The 15,656-nt window shown below is 40.4% G+C and overlaps 1 non-coding gene across 1 annotated transcript; it reads right to left on the bottom strand.

Annotated features, from left to right (window-relative positions):
* Nucleotides 1-275: 275 nt before the first annotated feature.
* LOC112793137 (small nucleolar RNA R71) lies at nt 276-383 on the bottom strand. The gene has a single exon (XR_003197845.1). It is a non-coding gene; the product is annotated as a small nucleolar RNA R71 (small nucleolar RNA).
* Between the last annotated feature and the right edge of the window lie 15,273 nt (nt 384-15,656).

Below are 15,656 nucleotides of genomic sequence, written 5' to 3' on the forward strand. Positions count from 1 at the left end.
AGCCTCAATTAGTTTCTCTAATGCAACAGAATTGCAAGTTCCATGGACTTCCATTGGAAGATCCTCATCAGTTTTTAGCTGAGTTCTTGCAAATCTGTGACACTGTCAAGACTAATGGGGTTGACCCTGAGGTCTACAGACTTACGCTATTCCCTTTTGTTGTAAAAGACAGAGCTAGAACATGGTTGGATTCACAACCTAAAGAAAGCCTGGACTCTTGGGAAAAGCTAGTCAATGCCTTCTTGGCAAAGTTCTTTCCACCTCAAAAATTGAGTAAGCTTAGAGTGGAAGTCCAAACCTTCAGACAGAAGGAAGGAGAATCCCTCTATGAAGCTTGGGAAAGATACAAACAATTAATCAGAAAGTGTCCCTCTGATATGCTTTCTGAATGGAGCATCATAGGTATTTTCTATGATGGTCTCTCTGAACTATCCAAAATGTCTTTGGATAGCTCTGCTGGAGGATCTCTTCATCTGAAGAAGACGCCTACTGAAGCTCAATAACTGATTGAAATGGTTGCAAATAACCAATTCATGTACACTTCTGAAAGAAATCCTGTGAACAATGGGACTAGTCAGAAGAAAGGAGTTCTTGAGATTGACACTCTGAATGCCATATTGGCTCAGAACAAAATATTGACTCAACAAGTCAATATGATTTCTCAAAGTCTGTCTGGAATGCAAAATGCACCAAGCAGTACTAAGGAAGCTTCATCTAAGGAAGAAACTTATGATCATGAGAACCCTTCAATGGAAGAGGTGAATTACATGGGAGAACCCTATGGAAACACCTACAATCCTTCATGGAGGAATCATCCAAATCTCTCATGGAAGGATCAACAGAGACCTCAACAAGGTTTCAATAACAATAATGGTGGAAGAAACAGGTTTAGCAATAGCAAGCCTTTTCCATCATCTTCTCAGCAACAGACAGAGAGTTCTAAGCAGAATAACTCTGACTTAGCAACCATGGTCTCTGATCTAATCAAAACCACTCAAAGTTTCATGACTGAAACAAGGTCCTCCATTAGAAACTTGGAGGGACAAGTGGGTCAGCTGAGCAAGAAAATTACTGAACTCCCTCCTAGTACTCTCCCAAGCAATACAGAAGAAAATCCAAAAGGAGAGTGCAAGGCCATCAACATGGCCGAATTTTGGGAGGAAGAAGAGGCAGTGAACGCCACTGAGGAAGACCTCAATGGACGTCCACTGGCCTCCAATGAGTTCCTCAATGAGGAACCATGGGAATCTGAGGCTCAAAATGAGACCATAGAGATTCCACTGGACTTACTTCTGCCATTCATGAGCTCTAATGAGTATTCTTCCTCTGAAGAGGATGAGTATGTCACTGAAGAGCAAGTTGCTAAATACCTTGGAGCAATCATGAAGTTAAATGACAAGTTATTTGGAAATGAGACTTGGGAGGATGAAGCTCCTTTGCTCACCAAAGAACTGGATAACTTGTCTAGGCAGAAACTGCCTCAAAAGAGACAGGATCCTGGGAAGTTTTCAATACCTTGTACCATAGGCACCATGACCTTCAAGAAGGCCTTGTGTGACTTAGGGTCAAGTGTAAACCTCATGCCTCTCTCTGTAATGGAGAAGTTAGGGATCTCTGAGGTGCAAGCTGCAAAAATCTCACTAGAGATGGCAGACAATTCAAGAAAACAAGCCCATGGACTTGTAGAGGATGTTCTGGTTAAAGTTGAAGACCATTACATCCCTACTGATTTCATAGTCCTAGAGACTGGGAAGTGCATGGATGAATCCATCATCCTTGGCAGACCCTTCCTAGCCACAGCAAGGGCTGTGATTGATGTTGATAGAGGAGAGTTGATCATTCAAGTGAATGAAGAATCCTTGGTGTTTAAGGCTCAAGGATATCCCTCTATCATCATGGAGAGGAAGCATGAAGAGCTTCTCTTAAAACAGAGCCAAACAGAGCCCCCACAGTCAAACTCTAAGTTTGGTGTTGGGAGGCCACAACCAACTTCTAAGTTTGGTGTTGAACCCCCACATTCAAACTCTAAGTTTGGTGTTGGGAGGTTCCAACATAGCTCTGAGCATTTCTGAGGCTCCATGAGAGTCCTCTGTCAAGCTAATGACATTAAAGAAGCGCTTGTTGGGAGGCAACCCAATGTTTTCTAATTAACTATTTTCTTTTGTTATTTTATATTTTTTGTAGGTTGATGATCATAAGAAGTCACAAAGTCAATGAAAAAAGCAAAAACAGAATGAAAAACAGGAAGAAAAACAGCACACCCTGGAGGACGCACCTACTGGCGTTTAAACGCCAGTGAGGTTAGCTGTTGGGCGTTTAACGCCCAGTCTGGCACCATTCTGGGCGTTTAACGCCAGAAAGGGGCACCAGACTGGCGTTAAACGCCAGAAAAGGGCAAGAAGCTGGCGTTAAACGCCAGAAATGGGCACCAGCCCAGCGTTTAACGCCAGAATTGGCACAAAACGAGATTTTGTTTGCCATTTGGTGCAGGGATGATTTTTCCTTGACACCTCAGGATCTGTGGACCCCACAGGATCCCCACCTACCCTACCACTCTCTCTCTCTTCTTCACCCATTCACCAATCACCTCAACACCTCTTCCCCAAAAACCCCTCACCTATCAAATCCCATCTTTCTCTTCACCACTCACATCCATCTTTCACAAAATCCCACCTACCTCACCATTCAAATTCAAACCACTTTCCCACCCAAACCCACCCTCAATTGACCGAACCCTACCCTTCCCCCTATCCTATATAACCCATCTTCACTCCTTCATTTTCACACAACCTAAACACCACTTTTTCCCCCCTTTGGCCGAACACAAAGCCATTCCCTTCTTCCTCATTTCTTCTTCTTCTACTCTCTTCTTTCTTCTTTTGCTCGAGGACGAGCAAACCTTTTAAGTTTGGTGTGGTAAAAGCATTGCTTTTTGTTTTCCATAACCATTTATGGCATCCAAGGCCGGAGAAACCTCTAGAAAGAGGAAAAGGAAGGCAAAAGCTTTCACCTCCGAGTCATGGGAGATGGAGAGATTCATCTCAAGGGTGCATCAAGACCACTTCTATGAAGTTGTGGCCTTGAAGAAGGTGATCCCCGAGGTCCCTTTTTCACTCAAAAAGGGTGAATATCCGGAGATCCGACATGAGATCCGAAGAAGAGGTTGGGAAGTTCTTACCAACCCCATTCAACAAGTCGGAATCTTGATGGTTCAAGAGTTCTATGCCAATGCATGGATCACCAAGAACCATGATCAAAGTGTGAACCCGGATCCAAAGAATTATCTTACTATGGTTCGGGGGAAATACTTGGATTTTAGTCCGGAAAGTGTAAGGTTGGCATTCAATTTGCCTATGATGCAAGGAGATGAACATCCTTACACTAGAAGGGTCAACTTTGATCAAAGGTTGGACCAAGTCCTCACAGTCATATGTGAAGAGGGCGCCTGATGAGCGGATATTTTGTACGCTTTTGGGGGTAATTTCATGTAGATTTTAGCATGTTTTAGTTAGTTTTTAGTAAAATAATATTAGTTTTTAGGCAAAAATCATATTTCTGGACTTTACTATGAGTTTGTGTGTTTTTCTGTGATTTCAGGTATTTTCTGACTGAAATTGAAGGAGCTAAGCAAAAATCTGACTTAGGCTGAAAAAGGACTGCTGATGCTGTTGGATCCTGACCTCCCTGCACTCGAAATGGATTTTCTGGAGCTACAGGAGTCCAATTGGCGCGCTCTCAACGGCGTTGGAAATTAGACATCCAGGGCTTTCCAGCAATATATAATAGTCCATACTTTGATCGAGTATAGACGACGTAACTTGGCGTTAAACGCCAAGTTCATGCTGCTGTCTGGAGTTAAACGCCAGAAAAACGTCAGTATCCGGAGTTGAACGCCCAAAACACGTCATAACCTGAAGTTTGACGCCAAGAAAGGCCTTTGCACGTGGAAAGCTTTAGTCTCAGCCCCAGCACACACCAAGTGGGCCCCAGAAGTGGATTTCTGCACCAACTATCCTAGTTTATTCATTTTCTGTAACCCTAGGTTATTAGTTTACTATTTAAACAACGTTTACAGACATTTCTTGTATCTCATGACATTTTCAGATCTGAATTACATACTTTGTGACGGCATGAGTCTCTAAACTCCATTGTTGGGGGTGAGGAGCTCTGCAGCGTCTCGATGATTTAATACAATTCCTTTGTTTTCCATTCAAACACGCTTGTTCTTATCTAAGATGTTTATTCGCGCTTAACTGTGGAGAAGGTGATGATCCGTGACACTCATCACCTTCCTCAACCCATGAACGTGTGCCTGACAACCACATCCGTTCTACATCAGATTGAATGAATATCTCTTAGATTCCCCAACAGAATCTTCGTGGTATAAGCCGGATTGATGGCAGCATTCATGAGAATCCGGAAAGTCTAAACCTTGTCTGTGGTATTCCGAGTAGGATTTCGGGATTGAATGACTGTGACGTGCTTCAAACTTTAACCTGCTGGGCGTTAGTGACAGACGCAAAAGAGTGATTCTATTCCAGTAGGAGCGGGAACCAACCGGTGATTAGCCGTACTGTGACAGAGTGCGTGAGCATAGTTTTCACTGCGAGGATGGGAAGTAGCCACTGACAACGGTGACACCCTACATAGAGCTTGCCATGGAAGGAACCTGCGTGTGAGAAGAGGATTTCAAGGAAGAGTTGAAGTCAGAGGACAAAGCATCTCCAAAACTCCAACATGTTTCTCATTACTGCATATCAAAGTAACATTGTTCCCTCTTTTATCAAATCCAGTAATTTCACTTTTAATCCAAATAATCCTATTGATATCCTAACTAAGATTAATAAAATAAATATCGATTGCTTCAAACCAATAATCTCTGTGGATTCGACCCTTACTCACGTAAGGTATTACTTGGACGACCCAGTACACTTGCTGGTCAGTTGAACGAAATTGATTCTGGACCATCCTCTATTATCATATTCTATAAAGAGATACAATTTCGTCCACCAAGTTTTTGGCGCCGTTGCCGGGGATTATTGAGTTTGAATAATTGAAGGTTTATTTTATTTCTTAGATTAGGAATAATTTATTTTTATTTTTATTTTTATTGTTATAGAGTCATTAAATTTTGATAGGATAGTTTCTTTTCAAGAACATCTGCATCAAGTGTCATATTTATTCCCAATTGGCTAAAGCATTGGCTTATATTCTTGATAAGGGAGCACCAGTACTTTTGAAAATCTTTTTCAAAAATAATTTTTCTTGATTTAATCTTGTGCCAAACTCCAAGTTTGGTGTTTTATTGTTAATTTTTATAATTTTCGAAAATTTTATTAAAGTTTTCTAAAAATTTTAAGTTTGGTGTTCTTCCTTGTGTTCTTGGTGTTCTTGTGAATCTTCAAGGTGTTCTTGAGTTTCTCTTGTGTCTTGATCTTAAAAATTTTTAAGTTTGGTGTTCCTTGGTGTTTTCCCTCCAAAAATTTTCGAAAATAAGGAGCACTAGATCTAAAAATTTTAAGTCTTGTATCTTTTGTGTGTTTTTCTCTTTCTTTATAAAATTCAAAATTCAAAAAAAAAAAAATTTGTTTTCTAACCAATTTTAAAAACTACTTTTTCGAAATTTTTAATATAAAATCCAAATTTCAATTTCAAATTTTTCGAAAATTTTCACAAAGTACTTTCAAAATATTTTTACAAATTCCATTTTTATTTATTCCATTATTATAACACAAATAATAGCAACATACATATCATCTCTTTTATTCCATTATGGAATTAAATGGGAGTGATCAGTCCAAGAGGACTCTGGGATCATATGCTAACCCCACTACTGCTTCATATGGGAGTAGTATTTGTATACCCTCCATTGGAGTTAGTAGCTTTGAGCTGAATCCTCAGCTCATTATCATGGTGCAGCAAAATTGCCAGTATTCTGGTCTTCCACATGAAGAACCTACAGAGTTTCTGGCACAATTTCTGCAAATTGCTGATACAGTACATGATAAGGAAGTGGATCAGGATGTCTACAGATTATTACTGTTTCCATTTGCTGTAAAAGATCAAGCTAAGAGGTGGTTAAACAACCAGCCTAAGAACAGCATAAAAACATGGAAACAGCTGTCAGAAAAATTCCTGAATCACTATTTCCCTCCCAAACGGATGACACAGCTAAGGCTAAGCATCCAAGGCTTCAAACAAGGAGATAATGAATCCCTTTATGATGCATGGGAGAGATACAGAGAGATGCTAAGAAAATGCCCCTCTGAAATGTTTTCAGAATGGGTGCAATTAGACATCTTCTACTATGGGCTTACAGAAAAAGCTCAGATTTCTCTAGACCACTCAGCTGGTGGATCTATACACATGAGAAAAATAATTGAAGAAGCTCAAGAGCTCATTGATACAGTTGCCAGAAATCAGCATCTGTATCTGAACAGTGAATCTTCCATGAAAGAAGAGGCTAAAACAGTAACTGCGGAACTCAATCCGGTGGACCAGGCTAATGAATTCAATCAGCAATTAGACTTTCTAACTCAGCAGCTAGCCGAATTCAAGGAAATGTTACAGGAAACAAGAATGGCTAACAGGAACATGGAAGTGCAACTAAAACAGACAGAAAAGCAACTGTCAAAACAAATAGCAGATGAATGCCAAGCAGTTCAATTAAGAAGTGGAAAAACATTAAATACCTCACTTCAAAGCAGCAAGAAGACAGGAAATGAACAAATAGCTACTCAAAATCCCTCTAAGGACAAGCAGAGCCCAGAGAGGGATAAAGCTGGCGCTGAACGCCCAAACCATGCTCATTCCTGGCGTTCAACGCCAGAAACAAGCATGGATCTGGCGTTGAACGCCCAAAAGGAACATGGTTCTGGCGTTCAAACGCCAGAAACAAGCAGGGAGGTGGCGTTTAACGCCACCCCAGCTTCCACCCCTGGTATTCAAATGCCAGTGGGTGATCAGTCACATACAAGTGCTGATAACAATCCTTCTAAAAAGGCTTCCCAACCCACTTCTGCAGGTAATAAACCTGCAGCAACTAAAGTTGAGGAATACAAAGCCAAAATGCCTTATCCTCAAAAACTCCGCCAAGCGGAACAGGATAAGCAATTTGCCCGCTTTGCAGACTACCTCAGGACTCTTGAAATAAAGATTCCGTTTGCAGAAGCACTTGAGCAAATACCTTCTTATGCTAAGTTCATGAAAGAGATCTTAAGTCATAAGAAGGATTGGAGGGAAACTGAAACAGTTTACCTCACTGAAGAATGCAGTGCAGTCATTCTAAAAAGCTTACCTGAGAAGCTTAAAGATCCTGGGAGCTTTATGATACCATGCACATTAGAAGGTGTTTGTACCAAGCAAGCTTTATGCGATCTTGGGGCAAGTATCAACCTAATACCTGCATCTACTATCAGAAAGCTTGGTTTGACTGAAGAAATCAAACCTTCCAGGATATGTCTTCAACTTGCTGATGGTTCCATTAAATACCCATCAGGCGTGATTGAAGACATGATTGTCAAGGTTGGGCCATTAGCCTTTCCTACTGACTTTGTGGTGCTGGAAATGGAGGAGCACAAGAGTGCAACTCTCATTCTAGGAAGACCTTTCCTAGCAACTGGCCGAACCCTCATTGATGTCCAAAAAGGGGAAGTAACCTTGAGAGTCAATGAGGAAGAGTTCAAGCTGAATGTTGTTAAAGCCATGCAACATCCAGACACCCCAAATGACTGCATGAGTGTTGATATTATTGACTCTCTGGTAAGAGAGGTCAATATGGCTGAGAGTCTCGAATCAGAGCTAGAGGAATTTAGACTCAATGCTTTCGAAAATTCAAAGATTTACAAAGAGAAAGCGAAAAGATGGCATGATAAGAAATTGTCATCCAGAGTCTTTGAGCCGGGGCAGAAAGTTCTGCTATTCAATTCTAGGCTCAAATTGTTCCCTGGGAAATTAAAATCCCGGTGGAGAAGTCCATATGTCATTACAAACGTATCACCATATGGATACATAGAGCTTCAGGATAATGACTCTAACAAAAAGTTCATTGTTAATGGACAAAGAGTCAAACATTATCTTGAAGGCAATTTTAAGCAAGAATGCTCAAAACTGAGACTTGATTAAAACTCAGTCCAGCTAATGACATTAAAGAAGCGCTTGCTGGGAGGCAACCCAGCCACTCACAAAATTTAATTTTATTCGTATTAATTAATTAATTATTTCTTTACAGGTTTGAGTCCAAGTATCTTCAAAAGGTGAAATAGCAATTGGTTGAAGTCACAGAGTTACAGGGAAATTTGGAAGCTCACTGGCATGAAAAAGCCAGTAAGAAATACTTTGGGCGTTAAACGCCCAAAAGAAGCTCCCACTGGGCGTTTAACCCGGTAAGGGTAGCCATCTGGGCGTTAAACGCCAGAAAGGAGCATCTTCTGGGCGTTAAACGCCAGAAAGATGCACCTTCTGGGCGTTTAACGCCAGTTTGCTAGCATCCTGGGCGTTTAACGCCAGGATGGTGGGGAGGAGGTAAAATTCATTTTTCTTTACAATTTTTAAGTTTCAATTCATGATTTTTTGCATAAACATGTTTCAAAATGTCATCCTTCAAAATCAAATTGGTTTTCTAAGAACCCTAATTTCTAAAATCCCTTTTTCAAAAACATCAAATGTATCTTAATTCATAAACACAAATCTTTTTCTAATCCAATTCTTTTTCAAATATTTTTAATTTCTTCTCATATTTTTTTTAACTCATCTTATCTTTATTTGACAATACCTTTCCTTCTACTCCTCTCCTTTCCTTTCTTTTGCTTGAGGACAAGCAAACCTCTAAGTTTGGTGTGATTTGCCATGATCACTGAGCTAAAACTCATTAAGACCATGGCACCTAAGAGAACAGGAAGAGCAAGGATGTGAACTTAAGGGAGCTGAAGCATCAGAAATTAATTCTTGAAGGCACCCCACAGACTAGAGGAACATCCACTTCCCAAAATACAGGTTGTTAAGTTCTAATTCCAGCTTTAACTCTGTGATAGTATTATTATAGAAATTGACCTTAGAAGATATTTAGTAGTAATTAGGATGTCTATTTTGATTTTATTTCCAATTAAGCTATAATTTATTTTTCTCATCATCATTAGACATGAATAAAGTAGTAGATTTTCTTTTAGAATAAAGAAGTAATTTATATTTTTCGAGTTCTTAATAAATAAAATTTATAATTAACTATATGTGGTGGCAATACTTTCTGTTCTCTGAATGAATGCTTGAACAGTGCATAAGATGTACTTTGAATTTGATGAATATTGGCTCCTGAAAGGATGAGGAACACGAAAAATATTGTTGATGATCTGAAAAATCATGAAATTGATTCTTGAAGCAAGAAAAAGCAGTTCAAAAAAAAAATAAATAAATAACACAATATTCACAAGCCATGAGCACCAGCCAAGAGTAAAAAGGATCCAAGGCTTTGAGCATCAATGGATAGGAGGGCCCAAGGAAATAAAAATCCAGGCCTAAGCGGCTAAGCCAAGCTGTCCCTAACCATGTGCTTGTGTCATGAAGGTCCAAGTGAAAAGCTTGAGACTGAATGGTTAAAGTCGTGATCCAAAGCAAAAGAGTGTGCTTAAGAGCTCTGGACACCACTGACTGGGGACTCTAGCAAAGCTGAGTCATAATCTGAAAAGGTTCACCCAATTATGTGTTTGTGGCATCTATGTATCCGGTGGTAATACTGGAAGACAAAGTGCTTAGGGCCACAGCCAAGACTCATAAAATGACTGTGTTCAAGAATCAACATACTACAATAGGAGAGTCAACAATACTATCTGAATTCTGAGTTCCTAAGGATGCCAATCATTCTGAAAATTTAAAGATACAGGGAGATGCCAAAACTATTCAGAGACAAAAAGCTACAAGCCCCGCTCATCTAATAAGAATCTGAGCCTCATTTAGAACTCGAGAATATTACTATTTCTTTATTTCTGTTAGAACCTATTTTATTCATCTAGTTGCTTGAGGACAAGCAACAGTTTAAGTTTGGTGTTGTGATGAGCGGATATTTTGTACGCTTTTGGGGGTAATTTCATGTAGATTTTAGCATGTTTTAGTTAGTTTTTAGTAAAATAATATTAGTTTTTAGGCAAAAATCATATTTCTGGACTTTACTATGAGTTTGTGTGTTTTTCTGTGATTTCAGGTATTTTCTGACTGAAATTGAAGGAGCTAAGCAAAAATCTGACTTAGGCTGAAAAAGGACTGCTGATGCTGTTGGATCCTGACCTCCCTGCACTCGAAATGGATTTTCTGGAGCTACAGGAGTCCAATTGGCGCGCTCTCAACGGCGTTGGAAAGTAGACATCCAGGGCTTTCCAGCAATATATAATAGTCCAAACTTTGAGCGAGGATAGACGACGTAACTTGGCGTTAAACGCCAAGTTCATGCTGCTGTCTGGAGTTAAACGCCAGAAAAACGTCAGTATCCGGAGTTGAACGCCCAAAACACGTCATAACCTGAAGTTTGACGCCAAGAAAGGCCTTTGCACGTGGAAAGCTTTAGTCTCAGCCCCAGCACACACCAAGTGGGCCCCAGAAGTGGATTTCTGCACCAACTATCCTAGTTTATTCATTTTCTGTAACCCTAGGTTATTAGTTTACTATTTAAACAACTTTTACAGACATTTCTTGTATCTCATGACATTTTCAGATCTGAATTACATACTTTGTGACGGCATGAGTCTCTAAACTCCATTGTTGGGGGTGAGGAGCTCTGCAGCGTCTCGATGATTTAATACAATTCCTTTGTTTTCCATTCAAACACGCTTGTTCTTATCTAAGATGTTTATTCGCGCTTAACTGTGGAGAAGGTGATGATCCGTGACACTCATCACCTTCCTCAACCCATGAACGTGTGCCTGACAACCACCTCCGTTCTACATCAGATTGAATGAATATCTCTTAGATTCCCCAACAGAATCTTCGTGGTATAAGCCGGATTGATGGCAGCATTCATGAGAATCCGGAAAGTCTAAACTTTGTCTGTGGTATTCCGAGTAGGATTCCGGGATTGAATGACTGTGACGTGCTTCAAACTTTAACCTGCTGGGCGTTAGTGACAGACGCAAAAGAGTGATTCTATTCCAGTAGGAGCGGGAACCAACCGGTGATTAGCCGTACTGTGACAGAGTGCGTGAGCATAGTTTTCACTGCGAGGATGGGAAGTAGCCACTGACAACGGTGACACCCTACATAGAGCTTGCCATGGAAGGAACCTGCGTGTGAGAAGAGGATTTCAAGGAAGAGTTGAAGTCAGAGGACAAAGCATCTCCAAAACTCCAACATGTTTCTCATTACTGCATATCAAAGTAACATTGTTCCCTCTTTTATCAAATCCAGTAATTTCACTTTTAATCCAAATAATCCTATTGATATCCTAACTAAGATTAATAAAATAAATATCGATTGCTTCAAACCAATAATCTCTGTGGATTCGACCCTTACTCACGTAAGGTATTACTTGGACGACCCAGTACACTTGCTGGTCAGTTGAACGAAATTGATTCTGGACCATCCTCTATTATCATATTCTATAAAGAGATACAATTTCGTCCACCAGCGCCCAATGGAAGAGAGATTCAAGAGGGAAGCCGGTTCAACTGAGAAGGCATGACCTCAAACCCGTGGCTAGAGGATGGTTGGAGCTTATACAACGCTCAATCATTCCCACTAGCAACCGGTCCGAAGTTACCATAGACCGGGCTATCATGATTCATAGCATCATGATTGGAGAAGAAATAGAAGTTCATGAGGTTATAGCCCAAGAACTCTATAAGGTGGCGGACAAGTCCTCTACCTTGGCAAGGTTAGCCTTTCCTCATCTCATTTGTCACCTCTGTTATTCGGTTGGAGTTGACATAGAGGGAGACATCCCTATTGATGAGGACAAACCCATCACTAAGAAAAGGATGGAGCACACAAGAGACCCCACTCACCATGAGATCCCTGAGATTCCTCAAGGGATGCACTTTCCTCCACAAAACTATTGGGAGCAACTAAACACCTCCCTAGGGGAATTGAGTTCCAACATGGGACAACTAAGGGTGGAGCATCAAGAACACTCCATCATCCTCCATGAAATTAGAGAAGATCAAAGAATCATGAGAGAGGAGCAACAAAGACAAGGAAGAGATATTGAGGAGCTCAAGCACTCCATAGGATCTTCAAGAGAAAGAAAGAGCCGCCATCACTAAGGTGGACCCGTTCTTTAATCTCCTTGTTCTTTATTTCCTGTTTTTCGAATTTTAGTGCTTATGTTTATCTATGTTTGTGTCTTGTGATCATTAGTGTCTTAGTGTCTATGCCTTAAAGTTATGAATGTCCTATGAATCCATCACCTTTCTTAAATAAAAAAAATGTGCTTAATTGAAAAAGAAAATAATTGCATGAATTTTGAATTTTATAACAGTTTGATTATTTTGATGTGGTGGCAATATTTTTGCTTTCTGAATGTATGCTTAAACAGTGCATATGTCTTTTGAATTTGTGGTTCATGAATGTTGGCTCTTGAAAGAATGATGAAAAAGGAGACATGTTACTGAGGATCTGAAAAATCATTAAAATGATTCTTGAAGCAAGAAAAAGCAATGAAAAGAAAAAAAAGAAAATTGCGAAAAAAAAAAGAAAAAGAAAGAAATAAAGTTATGATCCAAGGCAAAAAGAGTGTGCTTAAGAACCCTGGACACCTCTAATTGGGGACTCTAGCAAAGCTGAGTCACAATCTAAAAAGGTTCACCCAATTATGTGTCTGTGGCATGTATGTATCTGGTGGTAATACTGGAAGACAGAGTGCTTTGGGCCACGGCCAAGACTCAATAAGTAGCTATGTTCAAGAATCATCATACTTAACTAGGAGAATCAATAACACTATCTGGATTCTGAGTTCCTAAATAAGCCAATCATTCTGAATTTCAAAGGATAGAGTGAGATGCCAAAACTATTCAGAGGCAAAAAGCTAAAAGCCCCGCTCATCTAATTAATACTGATGTTCATAGATGTTTTTGGAATTCATTGCATATTCTCTTCTTTTTATCTTATTTGATTTTCAGTTGCTTGAGGACAAGCAACAATTTAAGTTTGGTGTTGTGATGAGCGGATAATTTGTACGCTTTTTGGCATTGTTTTTAGTATGTTTTTAGTATGATCTAGTTAGTTTTTAGTATATTTTTATTAGTTTTTAGTTAAAATTCACTTTTCTGGACTTTACTATGAGTTTGTGTGTTTTTCTGTGATTTCAGGTACTTTCTGGCTGAAATTGAGGGACCTGAGCAAAAATCTGATTCAGAGACTGAAAAGGACTGCAGATGCTGTTGGATTCTGACCTCCCTGCACTCAAAGTGGATTTTCTGGAGCTACCGAAGCCCAATTGGCGCGCTCTCAACGGCGTTGGAAAGTAGACATCCTGGGCTTTCCAGCAATATATGATAGTCCATACTTTGCCCAAGATTTGATGGCCCAAACCGGCGTTCAAAGTCACCCTCAGAATTCCCAGCGTTAAACGCCGGAACTGGCACCAAAATGGGAGTTAAACGCCCAAACTGGCATAAAAGCTGGCGTTTAACTCCAAGAAGAGTCTCTACACGAAAATGCTTCATTGCTCAGCCCAAGCACACACCAAGTGGGCCCGGAAGTGGATTTTTATGTCATTTACTCATCTCTGTAAACCCTAGGCTACTAGTTCTCTATAAGTAGGACCTTTTACTATTGTATTTTTCATCTTTTGATCACTTTAGATCTCTAGATCATCTTTGGACATCTAGTTCTTAGATCATTGGGAGGCTGGCCATTCGGCCATGCCTAGACCTTGTTCTTATGTATTTTCAACGGTGGAGTTTCTACACACCATAGATTAAGGTGTGGAGCTCTGCTGTACCTCGAGTATTAATGCAATTACTATTGTTCTTCTATTCAATTCCGCTTGTTCTTGTTCTAAGATATCACTTGTTCTTCAACTTGATGAATGTGATGATCCGTGACACTCATCATCATTCTCACCTATGAACGTGTGACTGACAACCACCTCCGTTCTACCTTTGATTGGGTGAATATCTCTTGGATTCCTGATTGCACGATGCATGGTTGATCGCCTGACAACCGAGTGCTCGCCTGACAACCGAGCCAACCATTCCGTGAGATCAGAGTCTTCGTGGTATAGGCTAGAACTGATGGCGGCATTCAAGAGAATCCGGAAGGTCTAACCTTGTCTGTGGTATTCTGAGTAGGATTCAATGATTGAATGACTGTGACGTGCTTCAAACTCCTAGCAGGCGGGGCGTTAGTGACAGATGCAAAAGAATCGCTGGATTCTATTCCGGCCTGACCGAGAACCGACAGATGATTAGCCATGCTGTGACAGAGCATAGGAACATTTTCACTGAGAGGATGGGAGGTAGCCACTGACAACGGTGAAACCCTTGCATAAGCTTGCCATGGAAAGGAGTAAGAAGGATTGGATGAAGACAGTAGGAAAGCAGAGAGACGGAAGGGAAGGCATCTTCATGCGCTTATCTGAAGTTCCTACCAATGAATTACATAAGTATCTCTATCTCTATCTTTATGTTTTTATGCGTTCATCACCATATCCATTTGAGTTTGCCTGACTAAGATTTACAAGATGACCATAGCTTGCTTCATACTAACAATCTCCGTGGGATCGACCCTTACTCGCGTAAGGTTTATTACTTGGACGACCCAGTGCACTTGCTGGTTAGTTGTGCGAAGTTGTGTAATGCCATGGTATTGAACACCAAGTTTTTGGGGTTCATGACCGGGGATTATGAGAGTTGTGAAAAGTATTGTTCACAATTTCGTGCACTAAGGTCACTAAATTACTAGAGGCTGGGATTATTTATCCTATTTCTGATAGCCCCTGGGTGAGTCCTGTCCAAGTTGTCCCCAAAAAGGGAGGCATAACAGTGGTTCATAATGAAAAAAATGAACTGGTTCCTACAAGAACAGTCACAGGGTGGCGTATGTGTATTGACTACAGAAGGCTCAATACAGCCACCAGAAAGGATCATTTTTCTTTACCATTCATAGACCAAATGCTAGAAAGACTAGCTGGTCATGATTATTACTACTTTTTGGATGGCTATTCAGGTTACAACCAAATTGCAGTAGACCCTCAAGACCAAGAAAAAACAGCATTTACTTGCCCTTCTGGCGTGTTTGCCTACAGAAGAATGCCTTTTGGTCTGTGTAATGCTCTTGCAACCTTTCAGAGATGCATGCTATCCATCTTCTCTGATATGGTGAAGAAATTCCTGGAAGTCTTCATGGATGACTTCTCAGTATATGGAGACTCATTCAGCTCCTGTCTTAACCACCTAGCACTTGTCTTGAAAAGGTGCCAAGAGACTAACCTGGTTTTAAACTGGGAAAAATGTCACTTTATGGTGACTGAGGGAATTGTCCTTGGGCACAAAATTTCAAGCAGGGGAATAGAGGTGGATAAGGCAAAGGTAGAGGTAATTGAAAAATTACCACCACCTGCCAATGTTAAGGCAATTAGAAACTTTCTGGGGCATGCAGGATTCTACAGGAGGTTTATAAAGGATTTTTCGAAAATTGCAAAACCTTTGAGCAACCTGCTAGCTGCTGACACA

This window comes from Arachis hypogaea, chromosome 3, assembly GCF_003086295.3.
Source record: "Arachis hypogaea cultivar Tifrunner chromosome 3, arahy.Tifrunner.gnm2.J5K5, whole genome shotgun sequence".
Classification (NCBI taxonomy): Eukaryota; Viridiplantae; Streptophyta; class Magnoliopsida; order Fabales; family Fabaceae; genus Arachis; species Arachis hypogaea.